Below are 23,005 nucleotides of genomic sequence, written 5' to 3' on the forward strand. Positions count from 1 at the left end.
ATGATGGGGGTGAAAATCAAATTTCCAACGGTCCAGAGGAAAAGCCATTTTTGCAGTTAAATTTGCCGATGTTCTACACGTGCGACCTAAAAATACAAGTTTTGGCTTATCTATAGGAGCTTCCATTGAAATCAACCCCAATCATGCTGTAGTAGATCCAATAGTCGATCTCTAAAACCTTGTACTTTCTGGGAGAAATATCGTTGTAGTTTCTCCAATGTTTCAATGCCCTGATATGTCATATTAGACCCGAGTTCTGAGCCATAAAAAGCAGACGACAATTTAACTCTTTCCCAGACTTTCACACAAAGTACAGAATTCATTCCATTTGCATATAATTTAGTTCAGTATAGTGAGTTTTATATACGTTTAGCTTTATCGCAAGAATATTCTATACGATCATTGATATTCATTTACTGGGAAAATGTAACTCCTGCATATTTAACTTTTTTTGCTCTAGGAATATCATGTAATATCAAAGTAATTCCATTTGATGAGTACACTTTGTTTTTTTTTTCTACTCTTGTTAGGATCATATTAATATTCCTCTTCTGTGCATATACACTAGAGTTATGATTAGTATATTATATGAGACATTGAATAGAGGTGTCATCTGTTGTGGCTCTTCCATCTTGGATTGATTGATGTCAAGCAGTGGCTTACATCGTTAGACGCATTCCTCTATGCGCTCCAAGCACGAGGAACAATTTACACTTGATTGTAAAAAGGATCTATTATCAAGTTTCAGAGCTCAAACATGAACAGTATCTAAGAAATTAAATTTAAAAACGAATTTCAAGAAAATGAATGAATCGTGATATATTAGTCACAGTGACCTTATTTGTAATAACAGTATAGAGCTTATCAAGATGAATCAACTCTGCAAGGTTTATGATATTAGGTAAAATAGTACATATATGGAAAAAAGGAAAGGAAGAAAATACGCGCCATTAAGTCAATAAAAATAGATATATACGGAGAATTCTGACCCATCAATACGATGATAATATTCTGACCAATGTATAAAAATAAGAAGTCTTTTATATTAGTAATCTGCAACTTTATTGATGTGTTTTCTTAATAAATGAATCATCTTGTATTATAGTCAGATAAATCAGCCCCCACCAAATCTGTATTGATAATGATTGACGATTGGTAGATTTGAAGTCACCTGTTTATGAAAACATCCGTTCATGACCTTTGTCTACTGCTCAGTCTGCCGCCAGCCATTGAAAGGAGGTCTTAATGGACAGTTTTTTGGTGACATTTCACAATGACATAACGCAGAAAATTAACAATAGTTGCACATGAAAGAACAAATCAAAACTAATGACTTTCGTGGAAAACATGCTTTGTAAGATTTTTTAAATTAAAGTATTTATGATGACTTTTATACTGACATGACCAACAACCGTTCTTTCTTACGTTCACTTTGGATATCACAGAGCTATTTTGAATATTGTCCAGTCAATCAATCGGTGTGGGCTTTATGTTTTGATTAGCACTGGTACTATATAAAATTGTCATGTTTCTCATCACACCTTAACTATCTCGATTTTGAGATATTTACACTGTGACAGGTAGTCTCCTAACTAGACAACCCATTTTCAAGCTTAACTCAAAGTATAATGTAAATCTAGTTACAGACTAAGCTTCTGCGTCAATTTGTAAACAATAGGCTTCTGCTAATTAGGCTCATGCTTTCTTCCTAAAGACATTAGGAGATTGTCAAAATAAATAACATTCCAATGAGATAAGGAACAGAACAGTAAACGCAGTTGCGGCAAAAGGGAATGGGATGTTTGGTTGGAGGCGACCGCAGGAATGGAAGTATCGCCTGGAGGGTAACCAGCAGCAACCTACCTACCTACCATTATAACCACTATAATCAACTCAGAGCTAAATATCGCCCTGCAGTAAGAACACAGACCAACCGTGACGACTATTTGCAGGTGAACACGGTGCTGTCTAAAGTAAACAAGAAGAGGGATTCCTAGGAAGCCAGTTGCTTCGATATGGTTGCAGTGGCTTGAAGCTGGAGGACGAGCAGCGCCGCCCTTGATAAGCCCAGTGTGAATGAGGTGGCAACATGGCACCTCTCAGCCCATGAGGATTACTCACTGCAGGCCAGCTGCAACGAAACAGGCCGACTGAGGGGTTTCAACCAGGATCCCGAGAAAAAAAACCCAGTTTCGACTATAATGAAATTATCTAATTCATTCGGTGACAGTCTGCAAGACCACAAACAATTAATGTAATAGTACACTTTCCATGACAGATTAGATTAGATCTCTCTCTCTCTCTCTCTCTCTCTCACACACACACACACACACACACATACAAAACAAACGAAATTTTTTGCCTATTGATTGGCAGACTTTTCAGACGCTCAAATTTTCTTAACTCCAGTTTATTCTTGTATTTTAATTTCAATTCTGTAATTTGCAAGGTAGAGCCTGATGAAAACTTACTAATTTAACCCAAAGCACTTTTATCCAAAATATTCTTTTCTACCAAATATTGAACTAATACATTATTTATTCATTGTTTTAACAAAGATAGATTTGCCTCCGAAAGATCATATTGTCTAGGCAGTTGGAGCAATTAATCCTTTTTCAAGCATTCTAAAATTTTCTAAATGTTTCTCGGTAGGATTTAAAATAAAGTTATTCACTTTGGATGGCGATGTGAAAGCTTGCTGGTTTCGCTTTATGGTCTTGAACTAAGCAACAGAAAGAAGTAAAAACCAATAGGTTTTGTAAAGCGTAATAAATAATGTAATTCTCTAAGCTACAAAGTATACATTTAAGAAGAACTTACAATATTATTAATTAAATCCAAAATAGCCATAAAACGTTCTACACAAGTCCAAAATTATAGTGTTCTGAATGAATGAATTCGAGGTCCTTAAATGTGCTGATGTGTCAACAGTGTTGTTGCATCACAATAGCGTTGTACAGAACCCTTTTGAATAAGTTCAAAACAATCCTAGAAATTTTAGTCCAGAGTCAATGACCACTTTGTAATTCCAATGGATAATACCAAAAAAAAAGTTTTCTTTCCAAATGTAGCTAAACACAACATTAAAGACAGACTGATATTAAGACAATAATGAAAGAAACGACAATTTAGAATGAACTAATTTATCAAATCTACGCCCTTATATATACCCTTATGGCTCTACATCACAATAATGTCCTACTCGATCCATGTTGCAATACTTTCTACGTAACTGATGTCAAAATAACCCACATCGTAAGAGAATCCACGTGACTGAATCGTCCATCCAACCCACACTTGCACACATGTTCATCATTATGATTAATGTTACAAATAGTAAACACCTATTTTATAATTTAAATACAATCAACAATGATTCTATTTTTCGCATTTTCATTTAATTCCCAAATGAAAAAAGACTTAATCATGAAAGCATAATTCTGGCTTCCCGATTATATACCTCAAAGCAAAATTTTACCTTTCTTGACCTTTTACAACAGTCAGCCAAATTGGTACTCGTCAATGTGACAGTTACAAAAAATATTTTCCTGGCGGAAGTGCTAGCAGTATTTGAGAAACCTAAATATTATTATTCCAAGACTATGTATGTTTGCCACTACACTTGACCATGTATGGACATGTATATAAAAAGCCTTGGAATATAATTTAAAATGGCGTGGGTTTCATATTAGCTTATTATAGGGATCGAGCACATGCATGTTTTCTCAACAGGCTCTTGACTTCAAATTTGAGATATTTTATTTACTTGCGAAGTGTGTTCGGTGGCTTAATCAGTCGACTCTTTTTTAAACCCGCGTTTACCGGTGGACCCCAACGGTCCGACAAACGTGAACTTCATTTATCCACGCCGAATTCATGTTCCGGTAATTGAAGCTCTTCCATTACGTGTTTGAACCCGCGCTGGATTTGCAGCACATGTTTTCGTGTGGCATCTCACACAATGTGAAGACACACTTGTGTTATACAACATGTGATATTTAAATGTGTGTCCCAACAACCAACAAAACTTGTATGGACCAAGTGGGTATACGTGGAATTTACTGGATTTAAATTTGCTACTGGCGAGTTGTTTGACTTTTATAGTAGAGTAATTGACACAAATGAAGCTGGAAAACAGGACGAAGATCATGAACTATTCAAAGATTTTATGCAACTGCAAAGCATGGACCTCCACCTCCACTTAAAGAATTCTTTCCAACCCATGAAGCAGATAAACATGCAGAGGCGACAAATCCACATGGGCCTGTACCTGCACACGAATGTACGTGGAGAAAGAAATTTGAAATGCTTCGAGAATCAATTAAAGTTCGTAGGACACCTGCACCTTCATGGGGACCTGAACCCTCGAATAAATCCTCGCCCGAGTTTGAAGAATTTGCTACAATAATGGAAGAACAATAAAAGAAAGGAAGATGCCTTGATGGACTATGTGACCCACAACAAGGCACCAGATCCATTAATGAGACCGCATCAATTTTTCGCGGTTGCTCGCTAATGACACCATGAACCCGGAATGTTTCGCGCGTTGATACATGAAGAAATCGATGATGTATATAACAAACGCGCATACACCGATGATGAATTCTGCTGCACTTCGTATTTTACGCGAAAGTGCTGTAGTGCAGTCTTGTTGCAAATACAACCCAGAGCCTTATCTCTATGATCTTTATCTCATCAACGAACACTGAATTTTATGTGACGTTTTCAACACGAATCACCGAGGCTGGAATGTCGCACGATCAAGATCTCACTAGCATAGAGTTGCGCGTTTATCTCAGTTGGCCTAATATTCTATCGCAGCCATTTGTAGGTTTCCCGGCAAATAACTCGCTTGTGATTTTGGCAAACAGTGGTGCCACCAAAGAAGAACGTTATTGGACTTCTCACGGGTACATGGAACTGGAATCAATAAATAATGAGATTCGATGGAGGATCGCACTGATGGCTAGAAATGAACCTACCATTAAAATACACACACACGAGATCACACCAGATCACAATCAGCTGTACCATCTTGATTAAATCTTAAGAGTATGCGGTTGATACCGCACAGTTGTCATATAGCACAGTTGTTGGTTGACCTGAAGATAGTAATGAGATTTCCCTAAAGGAACGAATTTTTTGTGCAGGTAACAACGATACCAGTTAACATTTCGCTCCAGATATTGTCAGGATCGTCACCACATAACAGGTCAATCTCACCCGTAACGCCATAGTAGTAGTTATGAAGCATACCATATTTGTGTATTATTTAGGGTTTTCTCCGAATGACGCTTCTAGTCATCTGACATCAATTAGTTCCGCGGCTACCGAGTATCATCCATCTTATAAAGGTTGGCTGACATAATCGTTTAACCTTTGTGGACCAAGATAAGCAAACTGTATATTAGAATTCGACTTGATATTTAAATACATTAACAGTCACAAGTGGACGTGTGATACCAGTGCGTTCTGTAAACAAGATGAATCAATTTATACCACATCTTAAGTAACTGGTCTAGGAGATGTTGTTTGTGGATTATTTACAGGCGCACCAAAGATGCTTGCGGAATTATCATCGCCAGCCGCACCAATAGCCAAGCAAGTTGTAAAGCGAATCATTGATAACATCATAAATGTTACTGCGCATGGTTTGAAAAATCTAAGATTGCATGCGATTTAATCGCTTCTAGATCGACTACAGCGATTAATGACTCGACATTCAAAGGCGGTTACACTGCCATCAACAGCAACAATGCTATCCCCAGCTAGTAATATCATCCATAAATCCGCTCAATGAAGTATAGAGGATTCAGCGATTGCCAACATGATAATGAGAAGCGGATCGTCTAGCAAAAGGTATTACACGAATAGAAATCGAGTGAAAACTGATACAGGCGGACAGAAGCGATCACTCCGTCTATATCTGGGTTGGATTTGTTAACACTGTCATAGCAGCAGGGAGGGCGAACAGACCTAAGGGTTCCGACAAAAAATAAAGCTTCTATAGAAATCTAATCCGTAGAAAGACTCCGTTTATCAAATAAAGGCTTCCTGGGAGAGTTTTATTTTTGTTGGACCCCAACCTGGAAATGAACTCTTAGTTCGAAGCATAGCTGCAGAATAAATTATATATGACTTTATTTATTTTTTGTTTAGATTTTATACGACCAGCTGTTGGTAGCGCCCTCCCTGCTGCTGTAGTGTTTAAATGAAAAATTTAACATGATCAGTATCAAAATATCCTATCTAGACCGATTCGATATCTGGTTCTAGGATCACATAGATTTACTGTCACAAATCCATACGGAGTTGATTGAGCTCGGCCAAAGAAATTCTTGAATTTATTTAGATCCATATCGCCGCTACACCAGGTTTGGTGAATATTTCTTAGTGTATGTGTATCAACTCCGTTAAAGACAGCTAGCATATTACAATTATCCCTGATCACTTTAGGAATTTGAGTATACCTCTGAGTTACATAAATGACATCGGTGTTTTTATGTCGTCCACGTGAGAAGATTCTGGCTGGGTTGGATTGTTTATCTAACATCACATCGTCGTAGACTACTAAATTATTAGTCGAACCATCCAGAGCATCAACGGAAGGAGCTTCTTCTACATCGGTGATAAAATCGATTATATTTTCTCCGTTATTTAGCAAGGCTGCGTTTTCATTAAACTCTTTTAATACCTGATAACATCGTTGATCATCTACAGATGGTGCAACCAAATATAGTTCATCCCATTTTAGCCATCTCATTATTAAATTCAACAACAACTGAGTTTTACCTGATCCAGATGGGCCAATTATTATCATTCTAATTGAATTTGGTAACACAGCATGATGTTTGACTGGTACCGATTTTTTTTGTAGCTGAAAAATCAATTACATTCATGATATAATTATATTATGGATTTATATTGTGTGAGATGTAAAACGCGTACACCAACGACAAACTTGACTACAGTTACCACACGCAACAATAGATCATCTGTTACTGGTACATGTGAAATATGTGGCACAAAAAGGTTTAGATTCACCTCATCAGGTCAGAAATCAACTAAATCAGAAACAATTTAAAAAAACGAAGAAGATACGGAGGTGATGTTGCAGCAAAGTTAATGTCAGTACCAGGATTTTTTTGGTCTAAATATCCTGGAGAAAAGCATCTACCGGGATATAATTATTGTGGACCAGGAACACGACTCGATATCAGATTAAATAATCAGGATCAACCGAATCCTGGTGAGGATCCTATAAATGCAATTGATCGAGCGTGTTTAGCTCATGATATCGCTTATAGAAGTAAAGATCTACAACAACGACATCTAGCTGACGTAAAATTGATTCATACATTAAATTCTATAAAAAATAAAACCGTCAAAGAAAGATTGGCTAGTTGGATAATTAATACTGCTATGAAAGGTAACTTAGTTCTAGGTGCTGGTAATTAATATTATGGAAGAAATTTATTATTCTCCTGTTGGATTTTGGAAGGGTAAATCAGCAATTAAAAAACTAGCAAAGGCTGCTAAGGTAAAACCATCAGTAGCTGCTGCGTGGTTAGCTAAGCAGGCAATTTGGCAGATTTATTTGCCACCACCTAAACGAATAGAATACGCACACTTTGATGTTAGCGTACCAAATGAGGTTCATCAGGCTGATATAATGTTTCTGCCATACGATACTGTCAACGATAAAACCTACAAGTATGTACTAACTGTGGTAGATATCGCTAGCAGATACAAAGAAGCTGAGCCGCTAATAACTAAAACAGCAACTGAGGTTGCTAAAGCATTTGAGAAAATATATCAACGAGGTCCGCTAACGTGGCCAAGATTACTTCAGGTTGATTCTGGAAGAGAGTTTCTTGGTGCTGTTACTTTTTTAATGAAACAGAAAAATACAAAAATAAGACGAGGAAAAGTTAATATTCACAACGATCAAGCTATTGTTGAGAGATTTAATAAAACACTAGCTGAGCGGCTATTTGGTTATCAATATGCTATGGAGTTTATTCAAAATAAAAGATCCAATGACTGGGTTATTAGGTTACCAAGTGTTATATCAGCAATAAATAATGAAACAACAAGAGCAATAAATATGAAACCGTCGGTTGCTATACAAAAAGATTTTATACCAATCCGTAGAAGAGATTTTTCAACTCGACCGGTATTAGGTGATGTTATTGTTAGATATTTATATAAACCAGGTGAAGCTGAGGGTGGCAGAAAAAGAGCAACAGATCCTATTTGGAGTGTAACAACACACAGAATAGTATCTGTAACAAGATCATCAGGTAGACCAGCAATTTATATGCTTGATGTATTTGCTCCTCAGCGCGGTTTTACACGTGAACAATTACAAGTAATTCCAGTTGATACTCAGTTACCTCCTCGATCACTTAAATAATCAACTCCAAGTCGATTGCATTCTAAGCATGCTAGAGTAACATTTTTTTCTGTTGTGGCCTAGATTATTATTTATTCTGTCTACGGTGAATTGTCTTGAATAATTTTTTTGATAACTCTAAGTCATAATACAATTACAACCACTACAGTGGTTATCCTGTTTCTCTTTCAGTGATAAAATGAAATCCACATCCAAATCGAATTCATGATCATTTTTTTTTATCAAATTGTTTGTAGCTAAATAATTTTTTTATTATCACGTACTCGTTTGTTTCGTCGTTGATAATCAATCTATCTAGAATAATTCTACCTAATTGAGATATTTTTCTCACTCTAGAAACAACTAAATACACCAAATTAGACTACTCGATGTAGTCATCGATAATCCAGACTCTGGTATCAGAGATAGTTAATCCCTGTGAGGAATGAATAGTCATAGCATATCCCAGGGTCCACGGAGATTTTGTTGTGTTTAGTGCTTCTTCAGCTAAATTAATATCGACGGTAACGATATCATTTAATACTAAATTCTGCTTCCCTCGTCCAGGTATATCAACATCAATATTTTGCAATCTAGTATCAGTTGGTCTATAACATAATGGTACAGGCGTCAATGGAAATTTTTCTTGATGTAGCTTAAATAATTTTTGTTGAAGTACATCTCTGATTATTTTTCTGCTAGCTACTATCAGATCATTTGGAGTCCACGTTAATAAAAAATCTTTCATTGATGTTTCTGGAATTACTTCTCTCATCACATCACATTTAATTTTATTAGATTTTAATCGAAGTAGTTTTTTTAAATTCACTTAATCTACCGTCGAGTGATCTGTAATCGGTATCAACCTCTTCATAATAGTCAACAACATTCTTTAGCCATTCATGAGGTGATTCTCCATCAATAGGATTTGGTTGACCGTGATCGCCGCACATTATTATAGCAACATTTTTTGTTAGCAACCAGTCTAAGAACATTTTAATACACCAACAAATACAGTACAAATCTCATCCCAGATAATAACTTTATTTATATATTTTTCTCCCATTCGAGATGGACTCCATGCACCACCGTTTTATTTGAAAAAACTGTGATACGTGGATGAATTAACTCCTCGCTGTTTCATCTCCCGCGCTAACCGATGTGTTGGCGTCAGAACAATTACATCAGAGTTCTTAAAAAATTCTATCATTCTAGTTGTTTTTCCTGATCCACCTGGTCCGTTTATGTAGACTATTTTATATCTCGCAGCAGGGTCATACACATTTGGTGCTGTTGATGTTTCTAACACACTATCTGAGTAGTATTATTCTTCAGCAACTACACCAGCGTCTTCACAGTAATGTAAAATGCATTCATCTTTCACTCGCCATGTTCCCCATGAACCATTTCCTGTTAATTTTTCTAACTCTGGTAGGTATTTTTTATCAATATAAAATGAATCAGTAGCTACTCTGACTGCGGTATCAGGGAATCTGTTTATCATCGATAATAAATTTATACTTGCATAAGCTAACATTGATGATCTTAAATGAGTATACTGCGGTGACTCTCCCTCGAGATAGCTAACCACGGTACCTAATTTTGTTCCATCTGCGATATAAATATCTTCTCTGCTACAAAATATTCCTCTCTCAGCGGTATCAGCTATTGTAAAATCCAACTCAGCTTCATCCATAATTAATCTACAATGATGTCGTTGATGATCATATACACCACCTTGAGTAAACTTACCAATAATTTTTCTACCTAAATCCTTAGGGTCGTCGTGCTCCGTTGGTAGCCAAACATCAAATTGTTTCTGATATGAAATGATTGCTTCACTAACTGTTAACGACGTTAACATCGCAGAATCCAACATGTACCTCAATAGCACTATTGGAACCCATCTTTGTTCTGAGAAATGTTCACCAAACCAAACGTAGCATATTTTATGTAACCCTGCAGCAAATTCATATGATACAACTCTAGCAAATCCTGTTAAAATCAACTCTAGCAACGGACCGTTAATCGATACTCTTGTCATCTCGTCGGTAGGATGACCAAATTGAGTGAAATATTTATTGCACTCGCCGTATCCTAGAAAACTACCTGGATAGCATGCTATCATATCAAACGAAATCATATTAATAAAATTATAATCTGTGTTCCATAATCCTCCATGACCGTATTCAACACAACTCTGCTGAATATCTTTAAGATATTCTTTTCTAGTTGGCTTCCACGAATTTTTCTCTCTTGCTGCGTGAGCAACAACATATGGAATCGTGAAACAACTAACAAGTAAATCTTTATTTACTGAGTATTTTTATGCTATTGCTGTCATTGAGTCGTGTAATTTTTCACTTCGATACATGTCTCCGTTGGGTCTGACAAATTGATCGTATCGCTCATCACTAGAAAATAACCAGACAGATACTGGATCTGATTTACTCACTTCATAAATAAAATCAAACATGTTTCCCGTAGATTTATCTACGGAATAGAATTTAATATTACGATCTCGAGGAAAAATAGTTACTGATCTACTCCAAGCGTGAGAGTTGTGATCAATTATTTCGATACGAGTTCCTTTCGATTTATACGCAGATGAATATAATATCTCACCCGATAGAGTTTTTACCGTTATAGGGAATTTTAATTTCGCTGATAATGCAGCAACATCACTTATTGATGCACCATCAGCAACTGATTCGGCCCAATTATTTATTTTTTCTAGCCGTAAATCTGTTAAACCGTTTCCACGTTTTATGTTTGTAAAGTGCTCTATGACTCGCTCAGCTACACAGTTTATTTTTACCAACATTTTCATCTTAGCAAGATTCTCAGCAATAGGTTTATTTAATCTGTAGATGCCATAAACAACATCTGCTACAGGATAAGCTCGTACATAATGTGGTTTATCAATACCTGTTAGTAATCCTGGTCTAGAATTATTACTCACAGTAACAGATTTTTTGCCATTAATTACTGGATCGCGTTTATCACGTGTGATCCAAACGTCGTTTTCGTTGTTCACAATAAATTTTATTCTGAATATGAATTTATCGTTACTGAGTTAATCAATTATCTTTTTAGCTCGTGTATCATTCATTGTGTTATCAATATCTGTTGTTTTCCACGTAGACCACACATGAGCTGCTCCATCATCGTAGAATTCTTTTTTAGCTTGATCTACTTCAGGAATAATATACTCTGCCTCATCGAGATCAAATAACATTTATTATATTTTAAACAAGTATTTGTTTAAATAAATAATGAATCAGTGCAAATGGCTCATGGTTGGCTCGTTTACTTGCTGTGGTAGATCGTGTAAAAAAGAATACTGTGGGATACATCTAGCTTATATGCGACGAGGTGGAGTTGGTCCAACGAGATGTATCAGATGCAACATTGGAATCAGAGGAAAAACCAGAATCTGTGCAGGATGTGGTGGAAAAAAATACAGAGAACTGAAACGACATTACGACAAAAAAATCTCCTGATAGTGATACTGCTATCAAGTGTGAGGAGGATTATTTAAATAGGTTTTCAGACAAACTTTGATTTAAACAAATGGAATATAGTATAATGAATCCCATATACAGGAAGCATCCTATCTATGATAACTACGAGGCATCAGCTGATGGTACGGTCAGACACGTTAGAACAAAAAAAATCTGTTGGTAATGTTAATCAACATGGTTATCTTAGATTTACGGTTGGGAAAACACATTGTTATAACCACAGATTTATTTATGAATGTTTCAATGGACCAATCAAAGATAATCTTGTGATAGATCACATCGATGGAAATCCACTTAATAATTCCATAGATAACCTTCAAGCAATAAACAAAGTAAAAACCTACAGAAAGGCGATGCAGGTGGACGCAGAGTTTCTAAGGCGGTTACATCAATCAACATAGAAACAAATGAAGAATTATATTTCCAATCTATGTATTCGGCTGGTAAATACTTTGGTATTAATTCAGCTATGGTACGAAATGTTGCAGAAGGAAAATATAAATCAGCCTTTTCTTATGAATTTGGTAGCTGGATCGAATTTAGTTATTATCCACTTATATTAGATAAATAAATTATTTATAAATAATGAATCAGAAAAATATTGACGAGATAATTAAATCTATTGAAATATTAAAAATCAAAGAAATACCGTTATCAGATGATCTAGATTCTGATAAAATTGCTGCGGATTTTGATACCATAATACAACACAAACAACAAGGTAGATACACTCTGTCGTCCGAATACAGATTCATAAAAAAAGATTCAATCTGCTATGTATAAATCACTGATTAACATTGATGAGGCTGAGATAGCAGATTTTGTTCCGTTAGCTCGTGCTGTTGAAAAGATTCGATCGGTATTATCTGATGAATATGAATCTAAATAAATGATTGATACACGTGCAAGACAACTGAGAAAGCTGATAGAAAGTGAAAATCAATAAATTTTATTTTATTTTATATAAATTTTTTTTTTTTTTTTTCTGTAATTTTCTGTTTTTTTGACAGAAAATTTGACTGTTTTGGTCGATTTTTAACTATTTTGGTCGATCTTGCCCATTAAATAGGTTGGGTAAAACTACCTGATTCTCTAACTGATTCAATTAAATAAAATACCAAAACCTATAAAAACCAGTAAATCAGCGATTTTTTGAGCTAATTTTACTGATTTTTTAGTTAATTTTACTGATTTTTGAGTTAATTTTACTGATTTTTGGTGATTTTTATCGGTATTTATTGACTTTGGTATTTTATTTAATTGAATCAATTAGAGAATTAGGTAACCTGCCCAACGGATCTAATAGATAAAATCGACTAAAACAGTCAAAAATCGACTAAAAAAATAAAAAAATCGACTAAAACAGTAAAAAAATAGACTAAAACAGTCAAATTTGCTGATTTTTTCAAGAAATTCACTAAAAAAGTAAAAATCAATAAATAATATATTTTTTTTTACTTATGATTTTATCAATAAATTTATGCTCAGAGTCTCTCCACGCAGATCAAGTAAATGTCCAGATTGATCAGTTAGTGAAAAATTTACTCGCTGTATCAAACTATTATGACATCTAAGATAAACAGGATTGATTGGTTCTTGTATGACTAAAAATCCTGGTGGATCCTTTGGTGAAAATGAATACAAAACGAACCCCTGCTTAGCTTGATCTGATACTGTTGCATCAGCGACGTAGCTGTTTTCAACGATATCACAATTGAGATTAACCGCGATAACATTGGTTATATTAACTATTTCAGGTGAAATATGCCGTCCGGTACCGTCTTCAGCGTTATCACGTTTAAAAATATCTGGTGGTGGTAATTTTTCTTTCCATGCGGCGTGTAATTTAGGAAACATTTCATCAATGGTTTTAGTGAGAGATGTTTTCATTTCATCTACGTTGTATCCAGGTAATTTAAAATTTGGTAATGTTTCTTCAGTTAATGAGTACGCGGCTAAAAATCTATCTTTACTTCTTCCCGTTACATCAGCACCATACATTATCATCTGAATTAATCGTGTATTAAGACGTCCATATCGAGCGCAATTTTATTCAGTATTTCTATGTGTTTGATAATTTCATCACATGAGTTTGATACATCAAAACACACTCAGTAAAAGTTGCAACTAACATTTTTAATTGTTGCTCATGAATTTGATTCAGATATTTAAATACCTCAATAACATCATCTAAAGTAACCGATATCACTGTCATCTAAAGTAACCGATATCACTGTCATCTAAAGTAACCGATATCACTGTCATCTAAAGTAACCGATATCACTGTCATTTTTCCAATTTTTTATGCTCATCAGTAAAAGTCCATTGAAAGGTAGATTCATTTTTTGTATTTATAAAACTGTAAAAATCTCCATCAGATAAGTGTTTTATATCAAATAAAACTGAGATATCTGCAAAAGTATTGGTACATGAGGATATTTTTTTAGTTATGACGTTAAATACACCAGCCAGCGTAGTGGTTGCAGAAACAATTATGGTAATAACCACAGGAGCTGTCATGGTTACCGCAGATAATATTCCAGCACCAGCTATTACAGCTGAAACAGAATAAACGGTAACATCAATGATATCTAATCGTCGTTGATATTTTTTTTATTTTTACCTGATAGACGTCGATGATACTCTTCAACGACATCTGCCATGCACGAGCCTGATTATATCTGTATTCTGCCATTTATTTTATTAACTAGAAATTCTAACACGTATGAGTAAGTTGCTCCAAATAAAATATTATCAATTGGCTGTAATTCAAATGCTACTTCAGTATCATTTTGTAATTCAACTGTTACTGGGTGAGGAGATTCAATTGATAATCCAGCTATAATTACTCTAAATTTCATTGGACTAATTACTGATAATCTGTATATGCCAGTAACAGCTGGAGTATATTTTATTGTATTATCCGCTCTTGTCCACGTTGCAGATGAAGATGATTCTACCACACGAACCACATTATCAAGTAAATTTTTAATTTCTGCGAGCTTTATACTAACCACAGGTGGTTTTCCAAAAAATTCAATAGTTACTTTGTTTAGTTCTAAAGTATTTCTTCTAAAACTTGTAAAAGCTGCGTATGTGCCTAGATGTTGATTATATTCTTCTTGTAGACCACGTAATCTTAAATCTACATCATCAACGTATTTTGTTGTCACAGCATCTTCACCTGCTGTTGGATCTCCTAGTGAAGATATTTTGTTTTTATTCATATTAATTTCTCCTAACATTATATCACCGGTGATTTTCACACGATTATTAAGTTTTACATTAATATCACGAACCTCTCCATCATATAATAATATATCGATTTTTTGACGCACTAAATTATTTATATTCCCTGTTAAATTACTTAAAATTTCAATATCTTCATTAACCTTTTTAATATTTTCTTTAATGACATTAAAATCACCTACGTGAGTATCATATTCATTTCGTTTGATTATATCACCTATTTTAATGTTACTTGTTTTTAGCTTGCCGTGTTCATCCTGAAGAACAGCAACCTCACCAGGATCTGCTTCTGCTAGCGATAAAAGATTATTAATATCATCCTTTGTTGCGTATTTAGATAAATCACCAGCATCAATTTTTTCTTTTTCTAATATTTTTTTTATTGTTCTTGTTAGTAGAGATCTACCGTAGATGTCAACCATTATACTTTTGTTTTTGATTTAATTTATCTGACGTGTACTCGTGGACTGTTTTATGATATGGTTTATTCGACCTAGATATCGCTGCAAGAACATTTATTGCTTCAGGGCCACATATCGGAGGATCAGTTAGTGTTTGTGTTGGTAGCGTAGAATACCACGTTGGAATATTTAACTGAGATACATAATTTAAAAATTCTCTGGGTGGAGCTAATCCATACGAGTCAGCGTAGATAACCTCGTGTGGATTTATAGCATAAGCTACCCAGTGAGTACCCGGTCCGGTATTGTTATCAAGATTTATAATTCCTGTTTCATATTTATTTTGATGCGCTGGTAATTTATCTCGCATAAATACTCCTCTGAAAAACTTTATTTTTAGTTTTTTAGCAGCCTTAATTAGATCATAATTTGACATCGGTGTCATTATTTTCTGTACCATGACGGGGGTGTTCCTGGTAGTCGAAGGCCTTTTCCGTACCATGACGGGGGTGTTCCTGGTAACCGGTAGCCTTGTCCTTTTTTTTTGCTATATCTCCCACCAGTGATTTTTTCGAAAACTTTTTTACCCGCCGCTCCAGCAGCACCTAATGCAGCAGCTTTTGCTAACGCCGGTGCAGCAGCAGCTGCTATCGCAGGTAACGCAGCAGTTTTTGCTGAAAGTAGTGCTGGTATTGCAGCTAATAGTGGGAAAAATCCGCTTATTTTAATCATATCTTTTATAGCGGCCGGAGATAGTGTAATTTGTACTCCGGTATCAGATAATTTAGCTTTACTGAACTGTTTTTGTTGCGTTTTAGTTATAGATAATTTATTTGGTCCACCTTGAATCTGATCATGCTTTAGCGTCAATTTTGTCCCACATGTTTTTGTTGTATCCGATTGAAGCTTTTTTTTATCTGACTCGGAGTCAGAGTCACACTAACATGCTCGTACATTTTATAGATAACGTGATTGATTTAAATTACATTTTCTCTACAGGAGCATCAATGATTCTCATTCTGCTATCGGTACCCTCAAGTATCATGGTTCTTTTACTGAGTATAACAGCAATAGCTCTGTATGGAATAACTACATTTGGATGAGCTGGATTAACTGGATTAACTCTGGTTTTAAAATGTATATCAACAACAGATTGTTTTAGCAGATCCATGTGTTCCAGTGAAAAGTAATAAACTGGATAATAATTTTTAAAATCTAACTGAGATATCTGCAAAACAGTATCAATATTTTGATCTCGTCGCATATAGCTCCATAAACGATGATAACCACGTGCTACTGAATTATTTCTGTAATCTAGTGATATCTCTTCAACTGGTTCTTGATGTCCGTTTATTCTGATCGAGATTTCGCAAACATTGAAATGATCAAAAATCATATGAGTTTGAAGTTGATTATTTAATCGCTCAGCTTGCTGAAGAGCTACAAAGATATGTCTTGGTGCAGAAACACCCTGCTGAGATGCTATATGCCAAGTAAAATTACCGTTGATGTTGCTCTGAATGCTATCTGTGAATGTTGTCAACCACGACATCACTGATTTACCAGCCTGATTCATGAAAGATAACAAATTTCTTTCTTCTTCTATCGATAGCGTCATCGAAGGCATCTACAGAGTCAGTTTTTCTAATACAACTTTACCGTTATTATCTGCAGCACCCGTCCTCCAGATAGCATCGTTGCTATCACCTTTTCGATAAAAGACAACAGTGTGCTTGGCTCCAAAAATGACTTTTCTAAAATCTCTGCCGAATCCAAATATGTGCGACAATGGGATAGCGCATGAGAATCTTTTATTATCACCTGATAACATATCTTTACGCGCCCTAAATCCAAGATTATAATTAGTATTAGAATCATAAGCCACCGGGAAGGCTGCAGTTGATTTATCTATTGTTACTCCAGTCACCGCATCAGCAGCAGCACCAACAACTAATTGCACGAGTTTAAATGGATTAACATCAGCAACATCGGAATTATCCTTGGTAAATATCATACTAGGACCAGCTGATCTAGTAAAATCATCTGAGTATCTTGCTAGGCCAATAATTGTTGTTGCTACGTCAACGTTATCACTAATTGATTCGATTTCTTTTCCATCAATCATGTACGCGGCGCTCTTGAATAATGCCATGATACCATTGTTGACAAATCCAACCTCGACATCTGCAGCATGATTGGTATTATCATTTTTTACAATCTTACCAACAACCTCGATAAATGCTTCATGTGGCAAAAAATATCTTTTTGTATCCTGTACTTGTAACTCAATTCTACTGCTGCTGTTTGGCGTTATCGCGTCATACGAATAATACTGATAGTCTCGTACTGAATCATCTCTCTCTGCTGGTTCATCTAATCTAAAAGCGTCATTAGATATCCGCGAGAACATTTTTATAATAAAAATATTTTACCGTCTAAAACGAAGACGACCTCCGTATGCAGAGTTAATAATTATTTCTTGCTGTTGTGGTAGTACCCGCACTCAGGGTTGTTCTAACGCCAACGATGCTAATTTTTGATTAGCTGCGTTATTTATTATCATGCTAATATCACCAGGCATCTCAGTGGTACTCGGTAATTTAGCAGCTGTTTTTTTCGCCTTACTAATCTTAGTATTCTATCTTTGATGGCATCATATGCTTTACTAGTAGAAGAACCAACAGTATATATAACCTTATCGCGATTAACCCCTATAGCTTTCATTGATAGCTGCTTAGCTATAGGACCAACCTTAGGAGCTATTCGCGTGAAAAATTCACCTAATCCCGATCCGTGTTTAAATTTATCTACAGGTAACCTTGAGTTCATGATACGAACCTGTATCGGTCTCTGATGACTTTTATGCACGATCATTTTATTTATAATCTAATTATTTAATCGCTGTAGTCGTTCGAAGCTCATCAATAAGATCGCGATAAATAGCTACGTCGATAACTTTTCCTTGAAATAATCTTCGGCAGATATCAGTTGCCTCATAAATTATTTCATGCGAATTATTTCCAGCTCGTTTCCCCCCAATAAGGACCTCCAATCGAGATACATCATTAACAACGCTATCAGGACAGATAGAATTATATCCACTACCAGTGGTTTCAGGTGCATCTTGAAATTCTTCTGGTGATTCTGGTCGCTGAGTTCCAAAAAAGACTAGAAATGCTTGGTTACCATGAGCTACTTTTTGCCGGTGGAGATTGTTGTACCGATGAGGGTTGTCTATATCTATATACTTCTTTTCTGAATTCTATATAATCTTTATTAGTGAGATCAATTCTAGCATTTTTTTGAGCAAAAAATACTGCAGGAATCCAATCAGCCTCAGTAATATCAGTTGATTTTTTTTCTCAAATATTCACCTTTATTATCATATTCAAAATGCAGCAATACGAGTTCCATGTATACCAAATTTTTTTAAAGCATCAGCAAGACAAAATTCTCTAGGATTTATACCCTGCATCGTTGATTGATCCACTGGAATATCTGTAGATTGAGATGATTCTGGATCTCCTGGAGATAATTTTTCTTCTTCTACCTCACTAACAAATTTGTTATAATCTGGATCATCCAGATTTTGTTTTTTATTATAAAAAGTAAAATATAACGCAGGAATCCAGTCAGACTCTTTTACATGATCAACATAGTCCTGTGACAGATATTTTTTTCTCTCACTATAATCATGTGCAGCGATCTGAGTAACTCTTTTACGATCTACAGGAAACTTAGAAATATCTGGTCTAAATATCCATGAACTGATTTTAGGTAATTCCACCTGCACAGGTTGAGATTTTAATTCCTTAAGAAACTCTAAATAATCTGGATCTTCTCTTTTTATTTCTGATCTTTTAGAAGCAAAATATAACACAGGAACCCAATCATCTGATGAAATTCTTGTAACATACTCGGGTTTCAGATATTGATTCCTTTCATTGTATTTTTTGGCAATTTCAATTAATTGATATTTATCTTTGATGATATGAAGAGTATCTTCGGTAAATACATTATGTGGCATAAATGCGGGTTGAGGTTGCTGCACAGGTTGAGGTTGTTGTCTTAATTCTTTTATTATATTAAGATAAGCAATATACCTAGGATCCTTAGTATCAGCCCTATCAAGATTATATAATGTACATAATAGATCCATTTATACCACTTCTCACGACCAGTAACATCATCAACGTACTCGGGCTTTAAAATATTTCTTCGCCGAAGAAATGAATTAACAGCAAATCCAGCAAGAGTGTTAACATCCCTGGCTGCTTTTATTGTTGTTATTCCATCATCGGTAAATTTATCAACAGCACGGATCCTAGCAGTAGTTTGTTTCTCAATTCTTTTCAACACAGGAAGGATTCCCTCTCTCTTTGCCTCAGGATCTTTTATATCACCTAAGAAAGCTTTCTCAGTTGTTTCTGTTACTGGTTTAAATAATTCTTGCGCCGTTTCAGCGAATCCTTTCTTTGCTTCTTGAGCGGCTCGTATTTTTTTCTTAACTGACTCTCTCACTGGTAGATATTCTTCTATCGCTTTTAATCGTTCTCGTGCTATTCTACTTCTTAATGATTCTCCTACGTCCATTGATTATTATTTTTAATTTGTATCTTGAAATCAAAATCCAAATTTTTCATTTAAACACGATAGCAGCAGGGAGGCGCCTACCCACGGTTGGTCGTATAAAAATAAATAAAAAAAATAAATAAAATGGTATACAATTTATTCCGCAGCTATGCTTCGAACTAAGATTTCATTCCCACGTTGGGGTTCAACAACGATAAAACTCTTCCAGGAAGCTTTTATTTGATAAAATAAACCTTTCTACGGATTAGATTTCTGTGGAAGCTTTATGTTTTTGTCGGAATCCTTAGGTCTGTTCGCCCTCCCTGCTGCTCTGACATCTTGACGTTCTTCTCTTGTACACATTTTTTCATCGATGGAAAGGAAATCAAAACAATTCTCGACAACGTTGTCACTGCCACGATTATTATCGGCCTCGCCAGATACAGCGACAATTATGCGATGTCTGCTGACCCGTCCGTCATGTTTCACAAGAACTCCTATCGCTCAGATCATACACTGTATACAATAGCTGTTGTTGATCATAATTATTTTAAGTCGCCTTGTTGTTCACTCCGCCGTAGTCCTTAGTAGCAGCCCAAATTTTAACCTTGGATCTGAACAGCGTCGACAACAACTTCATGGAGGTTCATATAGGTTTTCATATGCAATTCCCCTCATTCGCATATTTATGTTTTGCAGAGATCTTCGCAAAGTTATTATCAGGGTTAAAGTTCAAGTTGTCTTGTCATTGGTAACTTTGTGGATACCTGTGTTAACCCTTCAGGAATGCAGCATACGCTTACTAATTGTACCTTGTCACTTAGAATCTACTCATCTACTCTCAGTAGTATACAAAATGACTGTTGATATTTAATATTTACGGACTCTCAACCGCCTGACAACGCGGCCTAATGTGCACCTGCCATGGTTTTCCACCAAAGCGAATTATAATGAGTTTACCAGTCTGGTGGATGTCGACGCCCACCACGGCGAGCTTGTGATTTTTGAAGGTCGATCGGGAAAACTTACAACGTATAGCTACACATTCAAGATATTACAACGCTGCAAAGCCATGTAGAAAAGAAGTTGGTAGAAATCAATGAAATCGGAGGAACCCGAAACTCTGGTATGCCGATTGCATATATTAAGATTTGCACTGAAGCTGCAGTAAAGCAATACATGGATACAAAGCTGCATCCCCCACGTAAAGGCGCGTGAGTCTTATCATATAGATTAATCTTACATGGATATAGATGTAGGTGGTGTAAGATGACAGTATTGTATTGGCAAATGGTCATCTGCGCATTGTTACATCAATAACACATGCTGATGCAGACACATAGATTCGAACAAATTTCATACCGGAAGGGTATTCAACCGTCCGTAATGTTTGTGTTTAAGAATACGTGACGAGGCTGCAGAGTCTGCAGATGGAGTGTCAGACAAACGGAAAGCGGATGCTAATATGGGTCGCAATTATTTGTTCCGTTTGTCAACGAATATCTGCATCACAGTGGTGTTACCAGACCCTATTATACACTCAAATATAATTTACGTGAGGGCAAGATAGAAATAGACCGTTGGAACTACCCTTATGTACTACTACCAACTCGAGGAAAGCTGGGAGTCATGTCATTAGCACATGAAACACTCTGTCGAACAATATACAGCCAGGTGTAAAACATTCAGGGATTGTTTCTGCAACAACGAAGTGGAGTTCACCAATTGATAATGTTCCACCAAAATTGAAAAATCTCGACTATTAATCAACAAAAGCGCTAGTATCATAACTCTTGTGTTATACTGCTAAGGTATATTAACTTTGGACCAAAATCAAAACATGATATAACTATTTCATAAGTTTTAATCGCCATATATATTATTTTAATAGACCTATAATATACAGCTTAAGAGTTATAATTGTCTGCGCTGCTCCTTTGGCTATTGCACGCGCTAACCTATGGAGCCTTTAGCATGTGCAACCTTTTGCCGGCTTGGTGAAATATTATTAACTATTTTCTCCACTTTTATTCTAACACTGTTTTGAGGTACAAGAATCTATGAAACTGAAAATGTATAGTAACACATTTAGAGTGTTTGACTCGACTGGAATATGCTTTTATTTGGAGTAAATCAATGGGAGGTGTTCTCTAATGTACTATCGGGTACGATTTATCCTAAATAAATATACATAAAGAAAAATAGGGATACATGTTGTTAGCTGCTTTAATTCACTTGTTCAGGGTATGAATATCACAGCATTTATTTAGTTTAACGCATTATAAGATGTTGCCAGTCTGTGCTCGTAAGCTAAGTAACAGAAAGAAGCAAAACATACATTTTTTTAAAAAACTTCATAAATAAGTTCATTATCAACATTATTAAATAAAAATGCAAGAGAAGCATACTGTGTTATGAAGTGAATCAAAAATAACACTGTTCTGTTCAAGTTAAAAAGAAGGCAAAGTTAGGTATAAATTTTAGATGCACGAATCTACTGGTCCGCCAACAGTCCTGACGTGTCAAAACGGCGTTGTCCAGAACTTCTTTGAATAATACAAATAGTTCCAAAATAATATTATAGTTCAATGAACAATTTCTATTTCCACTGAATAATCCAAACAAATGCTTTTCCTCTCAAAGAATATATGAATACAACATGAAATAGTCTGCAGACTTGATGTTACAACAAGAAGACAAGAATTAAGAATGAGAAAAATGACCAGTCTTAGCAATGTATATACATGCGAAAAGGCTAAAACACGCATATTATCACTAATCCCACATGACAAATCGCACATTTCCAGCACAATAAAATAACTGCCATGATGTAACCCATCCAATGGGAATTAACTTAATTCTTC

The 23,005-nt window shown here is 35.5% G+C and overlaps 1 protein-coding gene across 4 annotated transcripts in view; it reads right to left on the reverse strand.

The window, feature by feature from the left end:
* Positions 1-23,005, reverse strand: part of LOC149796913 (uncharacterized) — a 64,675-nt gene that overhangs the window by 37,577 nt on the left and 4,093 nt on the right. The window lies entirely within an intron of this gene.

The sequence above is a fragment of the Sinohyriopsis cumingii genome, chromosome 6, assembly GCF_028554795.1.
Source record: "Sinohyriopsis cumingii isolate HCF-2022 chromosome 6, ASM2855479v2, whole genome shotgun sequence".
Lineage (NCBI taxonomy): Eukaryota > Metazoa > Mollusca > Bivalvia > Unionida > Unionidae > Sinohyriopsis > Sinohyriopsis cumingii.